The sequence below is a fragment of the Populus nigra genome, chromosome 2 (assembly GCF_951802175.1).
Source record: "Populus nigra chromosome 2, ddPopNigr1.1, whole genome shotgun sequence".
NCBI lineage: Eukaryota > Viridiplantae > Streptophyta > Magnoliopsida > Malpighiales > Salicaceae > Populus > Populus nigra.
In genome coordinates this window covers 2,236,616-2,254,696 of record NC_084853.1, presented here as the reverse complement: position 1 = coordinate 2,254,696, position 18,081 = coordinate 2,236,616, and the positions used below count along the sequence as shown (strand labels likewise).

At 37.2% G+C, this 18,081-nt stretch overlaps 1 pseudogene; it reads left to right on the top strand.

Moving 5' to 3' along the window:
• The first annotated feature begins 14,286 nt into the window (after positions 1-14,286).
• LOC133681558 (premnaspirodiene oxygenase-like) lies at positions 14,287-16,473 on the top strand (annotated as a pseudogene).
• Positions 16,474-18,081: the final 1,608 nt, after the last annotated feature.

The following is an 18,081-nucleotide window of genomic DNA, read 5'->3' as shown; positions in this document are numbered from 1 at the left end:
TTGTAGTTTTTTTTTATCTCCTGCATGCAGAATGAATAGCATTATGCATGCAGGAAGTGGGGAGGGAAAATAATTCCCCCCCCCACCGTCAGTCATGTTGCTGGGCCAGAGGATTCTGGCCCTTGTTGTTTTTTTTAGGGCGAGACTGTTTCTGGCCCAGCCATGTGTTTTTTGGGCCAGACTGATTCTGGCCCATCCCTGCTGTCTAGGCTAGGTCCGGCCCAGATGAAATTAGGAGACTTTGTTGGGCCGAGATCAGCCCAATCCCTTCTGGGCTGAGATTAGCCCAACCCTTTTTGGGCCCAGGCCGACCCACCTAATATTATATATTATTTCTTATAATGTTTTTTTTTCATATTATTTATATATAGATATCTATCAAAAAATAAAAAAAATCTGAAAAAATCCTTGAAAAATATTGTTGATTTTCCTGCATATTTTTGTCAAAAAGGTTTAATATTGGTTTGTATTTTTATACCGAAAAGATACAAATCCAGTATTAAAATACCCGGTTTTTGTTAAGTTTTCAAAAAAAAAATGTTTTGTTTTCATTCATACGGCCAATACCCTAACATTGTTTTTACGTCTTTTATCTAAAAAACAAATATTTGAAGTTTCAAAAATGTGTTTTCGCATGGATTTCTTAAACACAACAAAAATCATTTTTCTTGCATTTCTGGATTTTACAACATGTTTGTAAAACTCCAAAGGGTATTGGCCAATATTCCAAAAAATATAAAAATCTTATTTTTGGGGAATTCATCTATTATTCACCACTATTGTTTGGATAAAGAAATCCCTAAAGGATGAATATCCAAAATATTATTGGGGATAATTTGTTATTATTCACCACTAATGTTTGGATAAAGAAATCCTTAAAGGACGAATATCCAAAATATTATTAGGGATAATTTGTTATTATTCACTGTTAATATTTGGATAAAGAAACTCGTAGTGGTAAATATCCAAAATAATTTTCTAGGAATAATAAATCCGCACACATCCTTGAAAGAAGCCTTGATTATAATCGAGGATATTTCAAAATTTTTTTTACTCCACGGTTGGCGAGCCTTGAGAGTATAAAACACTAAGATAAAAATAGGTTTTTAAAGCACCCTAGATTTCGTTCATCAGAGCAGACTTATCCTAGGAAACTGATGGGATTAGAGAACATCAACACCATGACAGTTATAAGACAAATCAAACACCAAGCAGCTTACCTTAGGTAGGGCGTACTAGGGGTGCTAAAACCTTCCCTTTACGCAACCAGTCCCTTGCCTTAGAATCTCTGAAAGACCAGTTAGGTTTCCTAGTGACCTTAATACTAGGTGGCGACTCCCTTTTTCACAACAGAAAGACCCCAACAATCAATCCCCGCAAACGAAGGATGGGTCGCCGCGACGTCGAGCTCTCGGGAGGGTGCGACAGTATATAACACAAATCAGCAGGAAAACTAATTTGCTGCAGACCACACAATTCAGCAGTGAAAAAAATTCTTTTGCTGCAAATAACACAATTCAGCAACGAAACTAATTCGCTGCAGACAACACAATTTGAAAAGGAAAATTCCTTCGCTGTAGAACACAAATCAATAGCGAAACTAATTCACTGCAAACCACACAATTCAAGAACGAAACTAATTTGCTGCATAGAACTCAATTCAACAGCGAAACTGATTCACTGAAGACAATATAATTCGGCAGCGAAACTGGTCCGCTACAAGTAACACAAATCAACAATGAAACTAATTCTATACATAGCATCATTCTAACATATTATCATGCCATTTCATCAAACACAAGCAGGATTTTTATGTTATAATAGCAACATTGTTCCAGATTTGACTCTAGGTTTTATATAATCACAATCCATGTTTTCCAGCACTTTATTGTGCATTCATTTTAACTCTTTCCACAGTCGGCCCTCCCCTTCAGTTTGTGCAACCAAAACTATCCATTTCCTTCCTTCTCTTGCTATCCAGTCGGCCTTTAGGCTCCTCTCTCCTTTTTTTTTTCTTGCCTACTTCTCCTTACTCAGTTCTCTCTCAACGCTTAGGGAAAGTGGCATACAGGCTGGTTGGGTTTGGTTTTCTGCTTGGAGGAGGGATGTGTGTGCTACAGTTATGGCTACTTCTAGTTCTAGAGGAAGGTCTAGGCTCTAGCTTCCACCATGTTTTCGGTCACTTCTCCTCCCCTCTAGCTCTCTTCTCATGATGCACCCTAAAAGATCTATATGTAACTGGTTGGTTTTAGTCTTCTTTTTGGGAGAGAGGAATGTTCCCAATAGAGTTACAACTGGATCTTGGGGAAAGGAAGAAGGCAAGAGCATGCAGCCCGTTTTGGAAAAAGTGCCCCTTTCTCTCTCCTTGCTGCATTTATACCTGTCTTAAATGTAAATGGGTGTTTGGAGGGCTAGATAAGGTTGTTCCCATCCCTCTTTTGGGTTAATCTAAGGCTGGTCATGTCCTCTATTATTCTCACCTAGAATAGCCTGGTCCAACATGAATTTTATTGGGTTTTACAGCGTCACTACCGATTCAAAAATCAACAATAAAACTGTGTCGCTGCTGATTCAGAAATTAGTAGCCAAAAATTGTGTTGCTGCCGATTTAGAAATCAGCAGCCAAAGGCTACATTATTGCCGATTCAGAAATTGGGAGTAAAGACTATGCCGCAGCCGATTCGAAAATCAGCAGCCAAATACTATACCACTGCCAATCCAGAAATCAGTAGCAAAACTATGCTGTCGTCAATCCAAAAATCGACAGCAAGATTGTGCTGCTGCTGGTCCAGAAATTAGTAGCGACAGTGGAGCTGTTTTTGGCGTAACTTTTTTTTTCCTTTTTTTATGGGTGTTTACACATCATTCTACTCATGCTACTCCTCATAACTTGGTTTGGAAAGCTCATCCTCCTCCACACATTCATCGACATCTTCCTCCTCACATTCACACACTTTAGCATCTTTAACTCATCTTTTTTTCTTGGGTGGTAAAGGCATCATAAAATCTTTCCTAACAGTTCTAACACAAAAAAAGTAGGAAAAATTAGAGGTTTGTGTGGAAAGTATAAGTGGGGATAAGTAGGGGGTTTGAGATCATATGAAAAAGTAGGTCTGGTTAAACTTTCACAATTACTTCATTCTTCACTACTATCCTATAAAAGAGAAGGAGCAATATAATCCATCCAAAGGTAACGCCTCATTCAGCAACTGAGCTCAGAATTTATGGTTCGCGACTTGGGTTCTATTCATTATTTTTTGAGTATTGAGGTTCAATCTTCTAGTATGGGTCTTATGCTTCGCTAGCATAAATATAAACTTGACATCCTCACTCGGACTAGTATGTTATCTTGCAAACCTGTTGATACTCCTATCTCTACATCCAAAGCTACCATTCCGCCTGATCCATTGTTTTATGAAGCTACCCGCTTTCGTCAAATTGTGGGTGCTCTTCAATATCTCACTTTTACACGCCCGAATATTTACTTTGCTATTAATAGAGTCTATCAGTTTATGCATGCTCCTATAGATTCTCATTGGGCTGCCGTGAAACGCATCTTGCGTTATCTTCGGGGTACGACATCACATGGCTTACATATTACTCACAGTTCTTCTTTTGCCTTACATGGTTTTACAGATGCAGATTGGGCAAGCAGTGTTGAGGACAGAAAATCTACAGGTGGTTACCTTGTGTTTTTTGGTCAGACACCGATTTCGTGGAAATCCGGTAAGCAACGCACAGTTACTCGCTCTTCTACTGAAGTTGAGTACAAAGCCTTAGCCGATGGCACTGCTGAGGTTATTTGGCTTCAGTACTAATTAACAGATCTCCAGATCTCTTCTGCTTCTACTCCTATTATCTAGTATGACAACCTTGGTGTCACTTATTTGTCTACGAATCCTATTTTTCATGCTCACACAAAACATGTTGAGGTTGATTATCATTTTGTTTGAGATAGAGTTGCAAAGAAGGAGATTCAGATTCGTTTTATTTCGTCTCAGGATCAACTTGCCGATGTCTTCACTAAGCCACTTCCTACTTCTTCATTTACTGCTTCTTGTTTTAAGCTTCGGGTTGATCCTCCACCCTCAGCTTGAGGGGGCATATTATAGAATGTATTTATATAGAAAATATTGTATGTATGAAATATTATAGACATACTCTTGTGTGGTGACCTCCACCATTATTATTATATATTGCCCTACATATATACATATATATATATATACATATATATATATATATATATATATATATATATATAGAAGGGTTGGCTAACCATTAAGTTAAGCATCCTAATTATTCTCAACTTGCTCCATATTCTCCTTCATCTAATGATATTGTGAAAGAAAAATAGAACTTTGGTTGATTTGGTTAATTACGTGCTTATTAGTTTTTCTATGCCAAAATGTTTTGAGGTAAAGCTGTTTTTTTTGCAAATTTTATCTTGAATAGAGTTCCACACAAAAGCACTCTTTTAACTCCTTATGAATTATGGAAAGGTTTTAAACCTGATTTAGATTTTTTAAAAGTTTGGGGTTGTTTAGCTTTTGTAAAATTACTTGTCCTAAAAGATCAAAACTTGGTAAGAAAGCTTCTACATGTGCTTTTTGGGATATTCTTTGAATAGTAAAGCTTATAGATTTTTTTATCTTGTTAATAATACTATGATTGAAACTTTATATGCAATTTTTCATGAAGAAAAATTTACTTTGAAATTAAAAAAGAGTAGGGGCATAAGTTTACAACAAAAGTTTCAACCAAGTTTTGAGCTAGCTCCTCCTAGATTTGAAAATGAAATGATTTTAATCCTAGAAGAAGTAAAAGAGTTGTATTTAAAAAAGATTTTGAACCTGATTATGTTATTTTTAATGTTCAAGGTGATCCTATATCTTTAAAAGAAGTTTTATCTTCTCCTATTATAGATTTTTGGAGAGAAGCCATTAATGATGAAATGGATTCTCTTTTATCTAATAGAACTTGAAAACTTGTTGATATGCTTCCTAGTCGTAAAACAATTGGTTGTAAATGGGTGCTTAGAAGAAATTTGAAACCTAATGGTTATGTTGATAATTTTAAAGCTAGAATTGTTGCTAAAGGTTTTAAGCAAAAAGAAAATATTGATTTCTTTGATACTTTTTCTCCTGTCACCAAGGTAACATTTATTAGATTGCTTGTTGCTATTCAAAATTTGTTTATTCATCAAATGGAAGTCAAGATAACTTTTCTAAATGGTGACTTGGAAAAAGAAATATACATAGATCAACCTGAGGGATTCATTATTTAAGGTAATGAGAATAAGTTATGTAAATTGCTTAGATCTTTGTATGGCATGAAATGAGCACCTAAACAATGACATGAAATATTTAATGTTTGTTTGCTTGTTAATGGTTATAAGGCAAATGAAAATGAGAAATTAATATATTATAAATCAATTGACAATGCTCATGTGATTATATGCTTATATGTTGATAATTTTTTAATTTTTGCTTTCAACATGAATATTATTAACGCTATAAAATTATTGCTTAAAAATAATTTTGACATGAAAGATTTGAGTGAATCAAATATAATACTTGGCATGAGTTACTACAACTTTGAAAGGCATTTTAATGATCAATCTCATTAAGCTATGGATGTACATTGAAAAAATTCTAAAAAATTATCAATTTTTTTTATTGGAAACATGTTGCAACTCCTTTTGATCCTAATATACATCTATTTCCTGCAAAAAAATAACAATGGTATTTGTTATCAAAAGGAGTATGCTAGCATTATTGATAGCCTTAGATATGCTACTGATTGTGCAAGGCCTAATAATGCCTACATTGTGGGAGTGCTAGCAAGATTTGCTAACAGGCCTAATGCTCAACGTTGGGATGCTATGTCTCGTTTGATGAGATTTTTGAAAGGAACTGTGCACTATGGTTTGTTATATCAAAAGAATCTCACTGTACTTGAAGGGCACAATGATACTGATTGGAACACCTTATCAAGTGATTCTTTGTCTACCACTAACTATGTGTTCATTCTTAAGTGGTGTTGCTATCTATTAGAAATTGAAAAAGAAATCAATCATTGCTAAATCCACCATGGAGGCAAAGTTAATAGCCTTAGCCTCAGCTAGTGATTAAACGGGTTGGTTATGTGAACTTTATATAAAATTTCCATGTGGAAAAAGCTATTACTACACGTTTTAATACACTGTGATAGCAATGTTGTTATTGGATATGTGCACAACAAATATTATAATAGAAAATCCAATCTCTTAGAATAAAACATAGTATTGTAAGATCTCATATAAGTAATGGTACCAATTAAGATTAGAGAGATAGTCTTTTGTATAATTATGATGAATGATTAATAAACCAACCATCCCTTTGTATTTATACCTTTAGGGTTGTATACAATACAATGGTGGAATGTATTACACATGATAACTATCCCTATAATGTATTTACATATAAACTGGACCCTTTCCTTAATATACCCCGTCAAGCTGAAGGTGGAGATTCCACCCGAAGCTTGGATCTAAAATAAGCAAATGAGACTAAAGGGATAGGCTTGGTAAGAACATCCGCGATTTGATCTTTTGAAGAGATGAACTGTACTTGAATTTCTCTCTTAGCAACGCGATCACGGACAAAATGTTAATCAACTTTAACATGTTTAGTACGAGCGTGAAACACCGGATTGGCATATAAGAAAGTAGCCCCTAAGTTATCACACCATAAAGTGGTCATGGATGAAGTGGAAATTTGAAGTTTTGCCAATAAGAACGAATCCACAAAATTCCAGCAGTACCATCAGCCAAGGCTTTGTATTCTACTTCTATAGAAGATCTAGCAACAGTGCATTGTTTCTCAGATTTCCATGAGATAGGTGTAGAACCAAGGTACATAAGATACCCACCTGTTGATTTTCGATCGTCAATACTACCTGCCCAATTAGCATCTGTGAAACCATGCAGAGTAAAGAGAGAGTCTCGAGTAATGTGCAGACCACAGGTTGTTGTAGGCTGTAGGTAACCTAGGATATTTTTAACAGCAGCCTAGTGATCATCAGTAAGGGCATGCATAAATTGACATACTTTGTTGACTGCATAGCAAATATCAGGTCTAGTGAAAGTAAGATATTGCAGTGCTCCAACAATCTGTCGATACCGTGTCGGATCAGAGTGAAGAGTACTAGACACAATTCCTAGTTTAGAGGAGGTAGACAAAGGATTATCAACCGGTTTGCAGGAAGCCATACCTGCTCGTTAGATAATATCGACTGCATACTTTTGTTGACTTAATAAGAGACCTATAGTTGTAGGTTTAACTTCAATGCCCAAGAAGAAATGAACAAAGCCCAAATCTCGAAGCTTAAATTTTGTTTGCAGTAAAGTAATCAATCTATGAAGCAAGGCTGAGTTATTCCCGGTCAGTAAAATATCATCCACATACACAAGTAGATAAATCATGGCACCATTAAGAGAGAGAATACATAGAGAAGTGTCAACCTTGGATGGCTGAAATCCAATGGAAAGGAGGAACTCACTCAACCTATTGTCCCAAGCTCGAGGTGCTTGTTTCAAGCCATACAAAGATTTATGAAGACGACACACATGAGATGATTTAGCAGAATTAGCAAATCCCCGGTGGTTGTGCCATGTATACCTCCTCTTGAAGAATACCATTCAAGAAAGCATTATGAACATCCAACTGGTGAATATTCCAACCATACGACACAACAATAATGAGCATAAGATGTACCGTTGTAGGCTTAACCACCAGGCTAAACATCTCCAAATAATCAATCCCCTCTTGCTTAGAGAAGCTGCGGGCAACCAATTGTGCTTTATATCAGTCAATCTGACCATCAGCATGGCGTTTAATCTTGTACACCCACCTACTACCAATCACATTCATAGATGGATGAGAGGGCACCAATGACCAAGTGTGATTAGAGTGAAGTGCCCGAATTTCCTTCTGCATGGCATTATGCCAAACCAAATACCTGTTGGCATCCTTAAAAGATAGTGGCTCCTGTTGAGGTAATGTTGCAACTCGGGAGGAAGTTGCAACACTAAAGTTAGCATTCTTGGGTGGACGTGGTCGAAGCACCATAGGATGGAGGCGGGCCGGCTAAGAGAAGTTGTTATCAACACTGGCCGGTATCTGCTGAAGCTGGAATTTGGACAAATCAACACATAGATTAATTCCATGAGAGGAATAAGAGGAAGAACCTGAAGAGGAGCTCAATATATGTGCAGGCCGTGGGGTAGAAATAGTTGTAGAATCTGCTGGAGTCACCGCTAGAACAGGGGAACCAGTAGGGGAGCTAGTAAGAGCAAGTTGAACATGTACTGCATGTGAAAGTGGCGAATCTAAACCTGTATCTACAACCTAATCATGATAATAACATGCAGATAATGGTAAGGGAGCCAAATGAGATGTAGGTGGTGTGGGGGGTAATGGTGGAAGGGTTGGAGATGGTGGCTTTGGATGATATAAAGTAACCGGTATAGTGGTGGCAGTAGAATTTGTAGGTGGGACTACAATCTGTTCAGATTTACGTAGAGGAAAAACATGTTCATGAAACCGGACATGAAACCTAAATAAGAGTTATTATATCCTAGAAAAACACAAGCAGATGAACGAAAATCTAACTTATGAGTATTGTATGGACGGAGGAATGAAAAACAAAGACACCCAAATGTTTGAAGAAAAGCATAATCAGGAGATGATTTTAAAAGACATTCGAAAGGACTCTTATAATTAAGAACCAGAGTTGGCATGCGATTAATCAAGTAAATAGAACTTTCAAAAACATAACTCCAATATTTAAGGGGAACGTGACATTGCCCAAGAAGGGTAAGTCTAGTTTCGACAATATGTCTATGACGACGTTCAACCATGCCATTTTGTTCATGGTGTGCGAGCAAATCACACAGTGATGAATATCAATTGTTTTAAAATACGTATTGAGTTTTCAGTATTCACCACCCCAATATGTTTGAACAGATTTTATTTTTAAAGCAAATTGGCGCTCAACAATTGCTTGACATTGATGAAAAATATTAAAAACATCAGACTTAGCAACCATCGGATAAAACCAGATAAACTTTGTATGAGCATCCACAAAAATAACAAAATACCAAAAATCGTCTGATGACAACATAGGAGAGGGACCCTAGACATCACTAAAAATTACATCAAGAGGACCTAGAGTTTGATGACCCGTAGTTTTTAGAGTCAGACGACGACTTGCCCAGAGGACATGCAGGACAATTAAAATTAAATTTTTTTGATGTACAAGACATCTTTTTATTTTTCACCAACAAATACAGAATGCGTGGGCTTGGATGCCCAAGTCGACGATGCTAGATATCAACGGAAGTAGAGAGACATGTAGATGAGAAAGCCTGAGGCAATGACATGGTAGACAACTCGGACAAAACATATAGACCATCTCTACTATGACTGGAAAGAAGCACTTCCTTTTTCATGAGGTCCTTAACATAAAATAAACAAAAATGAAATTTAAAAAACACGTTATTCTCAAGGCAAAATTTTTGAACAGATAGCAAAGGTTTTTTAATGGCAGGAACATGTAAAATATTGGATAAAGTAAAGGTGTGTTTTGGGGAATGAATTTTAGAATGAGCAATATTGGAAATAACAAGGCCCTTACCATCACTAACATGCAGATGATCATTACCAAAGTAAGGTTCTGAACTCGTCATAGTAGCAATATCTGGCATTACATGATGATTTGCTCCCGTATCAGGAAACTATGTGATAGGTGATGTTGCAGGAGCATTATTGAATGCAAGATTGGCATTAGCTTGGAGAGGATGATTAGCCAACTGAGAGCACTGTTGGACAGTATGCCCATATTCATAACATAGCTGACATTTTACACTGCGATTATACCCACCAAAACGATTACCTTGTTGCCCAAATTGTCCTGATAGCCGAGAGGGAGATCCAGAAAACTATCCTGAGGAGAATCGGTGTCCCTGTTGCCCAATTTGCTGACCTGAAGTATAGCTACTGTTTCCATTATTTCCACAATAAGCATTGTTGCGATTATTATTATTTCTCCAACCCCCATGAAAACGGCCTCGTCTAGCATTATAGAAGCCAGAGTGATTCTGCATAAAGAAAGCAACTGGTTGCTGCGTTGGGGTTGGTAACAGAGGTGTTGTTACGGTTGGTTGGAGAGTAGCTTTGTGGAGAAATTCATGTGTAAGTAGACTGCTATGGAGATCAGTGTCGGAGATGGGATCAACCTTGGTGGACAAGCTGGTGACAAGATCTTTAAATTCACTACGTAACCCCCGAAACACATATAGGTTGAATTCTGCCAAGGAGATTGGTCTGCTAGCCGCAACAAGTTCATCAAACAATGCTTTTGCCTTCTGCAAGTAGGTAGTGGCAGAACCATCATGCTGACGTAACTCTTGGAAGGAACCGTGAAGTTGCATGATACAAGACTTATAATGCTGTCCAATAATCTTAGGAACTAAAGAAGTTGCATGATCCTAGAATTTGAAGAAGACGCAAGAGCTGTTTCCAGCGTTCTCCAGATATCATGGGAGGTGTTACAATCCACAATTAAATGCAAAACTTCCACCGAGAGAGAGGATAAGAGGACACTCATGATTAAGTGATCTTGCTGCATCCATGTCAAGTATGCATGATTGACAGAGGATGAAGATACCATAGCAGATTCCAGATGAGAAGGAGGACATGTTGATGTGCCATTAACAAACGAGTATACGCCTTGGCCCAAGAGGAACGACTTCATCTGCATCCTCCAATACAGAAAGTTTGTATTGAAGAGTTTTAAAGACATTATCTATTGCGTGTTAGGGAGAGATATGATGGCAGGAGCAGGGGACACACCATAGGTGGCTGTCGGCGCCATAATGAAGAAAGAAGATTGGGGTGCAGATGCAGCAGAATAATGAAGTTCTTGATTGTCCATAAGGGAAAGAAGTTTGTTCTTGATATTTAAGAAGGGAAGAAAGTTGCAGATGACGTTCTTGATATTTGCTGGAAGAAGAGAACCGGATGTAAGGAAGGAGTCTTTAAAGAAGATTGATGGGAAAGAATGGAAGAAGAGAACCAGACGTAAGGAAGAAGTTTTTAAAGAAAGCTACTAGGAAAGAAGGCTGATGGATGATTGTTTTGCTTTGATACCAAGTTAAGATTTTGTATAATTGTGATGAATGATTGATAAACCAACCATCCCTTTGTATTTATACCTTTAGGGTTGTATACAATACAATGGTGGAGTGTATTACACATGATAACTATCCCTATAATGTATTTACATATAAACTGGACTCTTTCCTTAATAGTACCATAAATGTTGATTATGTCTGAGCAAATGATAATATAGCTAATCTTTTTGCAAAAACATTGGCTAAAGAAAAGATCTGGATAACATCGAGGGGGAATGTGTTTAAAGCCGAAAGAAATATAGACTGTTTATGAGGATGTTCTATTTAGATGATTGGAGATCTAGGTTCAAATGAAAGAACGAATCATAAAGAGTAGTTGATTCCCATGTACTAAGGCCCCGTTTGTTTGCAGGAAAGTAGTTTCCTTTTGGAAAGTGAATTCCGAGGAAAGTGAATTCCGGGAAAGTATTTTCCGATGTTTGGTAGTGTAATGGAAAATAAGTTGGAAAACACTTTCCAGTGTTTGGTTATGTTATGGAAAATAAGCTGGAAAATAACTTATTAATGTTTTATTTTTTCAAGTTTATTAAAATAATGAGGAACAAATCTTACAAATTAAAAAGTTGAATGAGAATGAAATTGAAAAAAAAATATAATTTCATAAATTATCTCAAATAAAATAAATAATAATCAAAATAATAGAGATCAAATCTAAAAAATTAAAAAAATGAAAGGTGAAGAAATTAAAATAGTAATAATTAACATTTCATAAATTATTTCAAATAAAATAAGTAAAAATCAAAAGAATGAGGACCAAATTTGATAGATAAAAAATTTCAATAAAAAAATGATAAGAAAAAAGCAAATAGCAATTATAAAAATAAGGACCAAAATTAATATAAAAATTAAATTTTAAGAGATGAAATTGAAAAATAAATATTCAAAACAAATTATATATAGCAATCAAAAGTTTGAGGATCAAATTTGATATAATTAGCAAATAATGACATTTCTAATTTTTTCACAATTTTCGGAAAGTGTTTTCCGCCCAAATTTTTCAGGAAAACACTTTCCTGAAAACCAAGCCAAATTTTCCTTTGACTGGAAAGTGTTTTCCGTTGACCAACTTTTCCAATAGCAAACAAACACAAGAAAGTTTGGAAAGTAGTTTTCCGGAAACCACTTTCCGGAAAACAAACACAGCCAAAAGGGAAAACACTTTCCTATAAATCAAACCAAATTTTTCTTTGACTGGAAAGTGTTTTCCGTTGACCGAAAAGTGTTTCCGTTGACCAAAAAGTGTTTTCCGTTGACCGGAAAGTGTTTTCCGTTGACCAACTTTTCTAATGACAAACAAACACAGGAAAGTTTGGAAAGTGATTTCCCAGAAAATGAATTCCGAGAAACAAACATGGCCTAAATTAAAATTTTCCATCCCTATGGTGCATGTACATGTATCCTGTGACAGAATAAAGGTTAAGTTTTTCTCTTAAAATTAATTTTTAAAGTGGTCTATAGTTCTTGTTGAATGGGATATTATAGTCATGAGAGCATCCTTGAGAGACCCTCCTGCATGCGCCTGAGAATGGGGCCGCTTTCTTTTACAATCAGGCTAATTTAATTTCTAAAAAACTCATGAACGAGATCAAGCAAACGGCTGAAATGTGCTGGCTGTGAAGATCGTGGCAGAGTACCTGGATGTAATGTGTGTGATACAATATTTGTCTCCCACATTAAAGTATTAGTTCAAGACGTCGTTATTCATTATTGGCTTAAAGAGCAATATTGTTGAAACACGGTTCAAGCTATTAGCATCCTTATTACACATATTAAATTAGTTTCCTTATCCAAATAATTGACTTTTTTTAATTAAAATATATATGTGGGGTATTGTTGGAGTATTTTTATATAAAAAGAAATGAAAAATGTTTTGTATTGCTTAGCTGCATGCATGAGGTCTAACGGTCATGCATGAGTTATGGATTTCTATAGTATATAATGTATCTATTACAATCCTGGCAGCTAAAAACGTTCATTGTTTATTATACACGTTGCCATGTTAATTGTTTTTTATACACGTTTCACATAACAGCTCATCTTCTTTGTCTGCATATTTCTTTGTCATGGTCACACGTTTAACATTCCTCATAATATCTCATCTTCCTTGTCCAGGTAGCAAGCTGTTTGTATTACTTAAATTTTTTGCACCCTTTGCCTACCGTTGTAATTGAAAACAATATAATTTTTTTATACCGTTTGGTCTATAAATGGCCTTGTAACTTACGAAATTTTTAAGTGTCTAGCAGCTCTTCCAAGCCTATATATACAACAAGTTTTGTGCAATAGTATTCACAACAACATTTACTAGCTCTCATTACATATTCCAACATCCTCTCCCATTTTATTTAGTCATAAAATCGTCACTTTCTTATTTCTCATTCGAATAAGAGCGGTGCTAAATTTTTATGTTGAGCTTCACATCTTATAAGGAGTGCAGGCTTATAAGACACGGCAAAGTGGCTGGGCTTAATGTATTTTAAAGACAATGTGCTCCAACATATTTTGAATCGCTTCGCCAAATTTACATGCGATAGGCATTTATCATCTTAAGAAAGCGACATAATCATGCCTCAGCCGCCTAATTATTCGGTAATAAACAAATTTGTGTTTTCCTCGTTATTTTTAAGTAAAATCCTACCTTGTATTCCCAACACGTTGTCTTCACGGTATTATTTTCACTAGTCTTTTCCATCAAGAATTTGTTAATTACTACTATTTTTTTATCTTAAAAAAAAAAACGCTGTCTTCACGGTATTGTTTTGAGTGGCTGGAATTTAAGTTTTGAGATTTCGTAATCGTAAAACATTTTCTTCACCGTAGTGTCCAATGTTGACGAAAGAGGGAGATGTAACCACGCTAGCATGTCGCAGCCAATGACATTAATTCTTGACGATATTCAGTCCATTTCTGTACTCTTGAAAGTTTAATCTTTTGCGTCCTTCCACTTTCATTGGAATCAATTCAAATAAATGGAGTTTAGCCACTAAATTGACTTTAAATAACACTCGAAGTATCATAACCCAACAGCGCCCCCCCCCCCCCCCCCCCCCATGGAGCACCAATTTGCATCTACAATTTTAGTCACCATTCTGGTCACCAGCATTAGCTACGTGATATTGTGGATATGGAAGAAATCAAAAGTCAGAAACTCAAATCTGAATCTGCCACCAGGTCCTTCACAGCTACCTCTAATCGGAAACATGCACAATTTAGTTGGCTCTTTACCTCATCACCGCTTCCGAGATATGGCCAAGAAATATGGACCTGTTATGCACCTCCGACTCGGTGAAGTTACTCATGTTCTTATCTCTTCAGCTGAAACTGCTAAGGAAGTGATGAAGACCCATGATCTCATTTTTGCTCAAAGGCCAGCTCTGCTTGCGGCGAAAATTCTAAGCTATAATTGCACAGATATTGCATTTCCACCATATGGAGATTACTGGAGGATGCTGCGAAAATTGTGCGTATTGGAGCTGCTAAGTGCTAAACGTGTGCGATCTTTCAGATCAATAAGGGAAGAAGAGGTATGGAGGGTTGTTAGATCTATTTCTTCTAGTGCATGGTCTCCTGTCAATTTCAGCAGAATGATAAGTTCTCTTACATATTGCATCACGTCAAGAGCACTAGAGCAGCCTTTGGTAAGATATGGAAGGGAGAGGATGTGTTCATACCAGCTGTCAAGGAAGTTAATAAGGCAGCAGGAGGTTATAGCCTTGCTGATGTATATCCTTCAATTAAGTTGCTTTCTGTGATCAGTGGGATGAAACTTACCCTCGAGAAGATTCATGCGCTATTGGATAAGATCGTGCAAGACATCATCAATGAACATAGGTCTAAGAAGGAGATAGCCGCAAAAACAGGCGCTGATGAAGAAGAGCATGACCTTGTCGATGTTCTTTTAGTTATTCAGGACAAAGGAGACACTGAATTTTCATTGACCGACAACAACATCAAAGCAATCATCCTGGTTAGTATGTTTTCTAATTTCAAGTAAACGAAGATTATAACCTGACATTGGAAAATCCGCGAGTTTATCTGGTGTTACTTATCCTAGTGTTTGTGTTGCAGGACCTGTTCATGGCTGGCACTGACACATCGTCTACTACGGTAGTATGGGCAATGTCGGAAATGGTAAAACATCCAAGAGTAATGAAAAAGGCACAAGAAGAGGTGAGGCAAGTATTTGGTGAAAAAGGAACTGTTGATGAAGGAGGCCTTCATGAATTAAACTACTTAAAGTTGGCCATCAAAGAAACTTTCAGATTACACCCTCCAGTTCCTCTGCTACTTCCAAGAGAACGTAGAGAGGATTGCAAGATAAATGGTTATGACATACCTATCAAATCCAAAGTCATTGTGAACGTAAGTGCGATCGGAAGGGACCCAACTTATTGGAATGAACCTGAGAGATTTTATCCAAAGAGGTTCCTTGATAATTCAATTGATTACAAGGGAACCGATTTCGAACTCCTTCCATTTGGTGCTGGAAGAAAGATGTGCCCTGGAATGTTGTTTGGTACGGTTAATGTGGAGCTTCCACTAGCACAATTGCTATTCCATTTTGATTGGAATCTCCCCAAGGGACTGAAACCAGAAGACCTGGACATGTCTGAGGTTTTTGGAGCAGTAGTAACAAGGAAGAATGATCTCTGCTTAATTCCAATTCCACACCATCCACTACCTGGAAATTAAAGCTTCAGAAGATCCATCAAATGTATTGTTTTTTGTTTCTAGACATCCTCTATGTTGAATATTAAACTCAATCTAGAAGGTCAAGGAAGGCAACCACCAGCCAGCCAGCTACCAGCTATGACAGACCAGCCGCAGCCGCCAGCCGCCTTCACACCACCGTCCACAGCCGCCTTCACACTTGAAGGTTGAATTTTCTTGTTTTGAATTCGTGTATAAATAGCAAGCTGAGCTTATGCTATTATGTGTGGGAGAGTAGAGAGAATAGAGAGAAACACTAAAGAGAAAGAGAGGGTGTGTATTGTTAAGCTTGTTGTATTTATTTTTGCTCCTGTAAGCTTGTGTTATTGAAATAAAACTTTGTGTTTTATCCCCTCTGAGTGTTTCAAAGCCACCACCAGTGGTTCCTCCCACCAACACTCTATTCTCTAGTTGGCATTACTAATTTCTTTTCGAAGTCAATAATTTCGTTTTTCTTTTTATGCACACTTCATGTACATCAAATTTCCATGTGGTTTATGAGAATAATCGATCATTTTCTGCTCCTACATTTTTTTTCTTGTACTGTACAAACCTTATTTATTCATGGTAGCCAGTTTAATGATGGAATGTCCATTTCCACTGACCTGAGCACGTGTCAAAATATCATTCGCTACACTTCAAAAACTGGTCTTCCCTGCTCGAGGGTCTCGTCCAATCTTAAACCCAAAGTATTCGTTGAAGTTCTTGGACGGATTCTCCGGCATGCTCACCGGATGGGTACCCATTTTTTGTTTTTGCCTACGATTATGTACGATTAGCTTGATGTTGAACGTGGAAGGCTAAGGTATACATGGCCACAAGTTTTTTGTAATTTTTTTTTTATTACTATTAATGTGAATGTTGAATTAATTTATATGTATATTAATTAATTCTATGAGCCTTAAAATTAATGATTTTCTGATATTTATAAAATTTAAATTGATAAATTTTAAAAAATAAATTTAAAATTTAATGAGTTGAGTTTTTCTAATATTTTTTTCTCTACCTAGAATAATATGCATCGTTAATTGTATCTCCATCATCTCACAATTGTTCCCTAACCCTTATCATTAGTCAGCAAATTTGGGTGGCTATTTAGCCCCCCACCCATTAATAAGGTAAAATCAGAACTGAAATTATTGATAAAAGGACACAAACCAGTAAAACTCCTCACCTGAGATTCCACATTCCGAAGTGGAGGGTCCCGCTCCCCCTGCTCAGCACTCCCTATGTCTGCATCATCATCATTATTAACTGTAGGCTCAAAATCAATTCCATGTTCTTTGTTCAACACTCCTCTGTATGTGGCAATCTCCTTGGCAAAAGTAATGCAAGGATTTATAATATCTCAAGACACGCAAATGAGAGATTAGCCAATATCCTCTTGGACAACCGATTATTCCTCCCTCCCGAGGATTTATAATATCTCAAGATATGCAAACATGGGTTAGATTCATGGGACAAATTGGCCAAGGATTAGCCATCGGCCTTGGACAAGTTTGGACCGTGACAGCAGGCCTGCACGCCACCGTTGGTGTTGGCCTGTCGTTGTGCGCCAACTGAGGCTAGCTTGTGGGACTCCACGCTTGCGGGGCTGGCCTGCGCCCCTCTGGCTGCCAGTGTGCCTGTGGTGGATAGCTTGTCTTTGCACACCAGGTTGCCTCCGCTCCTACTTGCGTTGCTAGAAGGTAGGTTAGGCACGCAGATTTGCCAGCCCTTTTCAAGCCGAGCCACTAAGCCGAGCCGCTATTAGCCGGAGCCGAGCCGATATAATATTCCCGGTTCAACCCAGCGAACCGCCCGACGCCCAGAATTGGTTTTTGGACCAGTTCACTCATTTTCGGACCCGATTTCTACAAAGTCAGACCGGTTCCCGACTATTTCGACCATTCCGGATCGATCTACAGTGTCCGTTTCACCAAATTCAACTCGTAGAAGGAGATATAGTCATTAAAAGAGCAAAATGACTACAGAAAGTACACAAACACTCATCCCGAAGCTGACCAAAGACAACTATGATAGTTGGTGCATCAGATTAAAGGCATTCCTTGGTTCACAAGAGTGTTTGGAGATTGTACACTATGGTTATGATGAACCAGAGTCCAAAGAAGAAGAAGAAGCTTTACAAGAGGCAC